Here is a 1,584-nt window from a genome sequence, read left to right as displayed (position 1 = left end):
GCCTCAACAAATTGAAGAATATTGAAATGACACCAAGCATTTTCTCAGACCATAAGGGATTGAAACTAGAAACCAATCCCAAGGCAAAAAATCCGAAACACTGAAGTTCATGGAGATTGAATGACATGCTATTAAACAATGAATGGGTCAAGAATGAAACTGAGGAAGAAATGAAAAAGTTTCTGGAAAGAAACAAAAATGAACGCACAACAATCCAAAATTTATGGGACACAGTGATGGTTGTCCTTAGAGGGAAGTTCATAGTGATACAGTTTTACCTTAAAAACATAGAAATATTTCAAACAAACAACCTAACCTATGCCTACAAGAACTCGAGGAAAAACAACAAAGGCAGCCCAGACCAAGCGGGAGGAAGAAAATATCCAAGATCAGAGCAGAATTCAATGACATAGAGGATAAAAGAAAAATTCTAAAAATCAATAAATTCAGAAGCTGGTACTTTGGAAAGATAAGCAAAATCGACAAGCCTTTAAGCAGATTCATCAAGAAAAAGAGAGATGATCCAAATACACACAATCAGAAATGAAAGAGGAGAGATTACAACGGACAACAAAGAAATACAAAGGATGGTAAAAAATTACTATGAAGAACTGTATGCCAAGAAATTTGAAAATCTAGGTGAAATGGACAAATTTCTAGAAAAATATAACTTCCCAAAACTCAATAAAGAAGAAGCAGAAAGCCTGAACAGACCAATAACAGCAGATGATATTGAAGCAGTAATCAAAAAACTCCCAACACACAGAAGTCCAGGTCTGGATGGTTTCACAGGAGAATTCTACAAAGCATTTAAGGAAGAGCTAACCCCTATTCTTCACAGACTATTCCAAAAAATCCAGAATGATGGAAGACTACCAAACTCTTTTTATGAGGCCAGCATCATCATAATCCCCAAACCACATAAAGACACAACAAAGGAAGAAAAGTACAGGCCAATATCGCTGATGAACATACATGCTAAAATCCTCAACAAAATATTGGCAAACCGCATCCAACAATACATTAAAAAGATCATATACCGACTTCTGGCAAGATGGAGGTACAGGTGGACGCACCGTACCTCCACGCACAACCAAGATTAGAACAACAACAATTTAGAGGCAGAATAACACCCAGAAATGAGAATTTATCTGAATGGAAGTCGAACAGCCAAGAAGTTAAAGTAGACCCATTCATACAGACCGGTAGGAGGGGCAGAGAGGAGGAGCTGTCTCAGGGAGATTGGAGAGAACTGGGCGCATAATGCAAATGAGCGGGTAAGCCTTCCAGGAGCTCAAGATTGCAGCGCAGTGGTGGACCCTGAGTATGCAAGCGGTGGCTGGCAGACCCAGTGAGGCGGCATTTTGGACCAGGGCAGAGCACACAACCCAGGATCCCAGGGGGGTTACTGATGCCCCAGGAGAGTGGAGCTACCGCCATTGTTCCCTTCCGCCCCTCACCCCCGCCCCCACATACAAAGTCACTATCTAACAACTGGGGTGCCCAGCCCCGGGGAACACCTAAGGCTCCGCCCCTCACCTTAACAGGAGTGACGAGACTGGAAAAAAAAAAAGGAGAGAGAGA

The sequence above is a fragment of the Phyllostomus hastatus genome, unplaced genomic scaffold (genome assembly GCF_019186645.2).
Source record: "Phyllostomus hastatus isolate PE091 unplaced genomic scaffold, TTU_PhHast_1.1 phas_scaffold_78, whole genome shotgun sequence".
In the NCBI taxonomy this organism is placed as follows: Eukaryota; Metazoa; Chordata; class Mammalia; order Chiroptera; family Phyllostomidae; genus Phyllostomus; species Phyllostomus hastatus.
Note: the sequence above shows the minus strand (reverse complement) of the source record.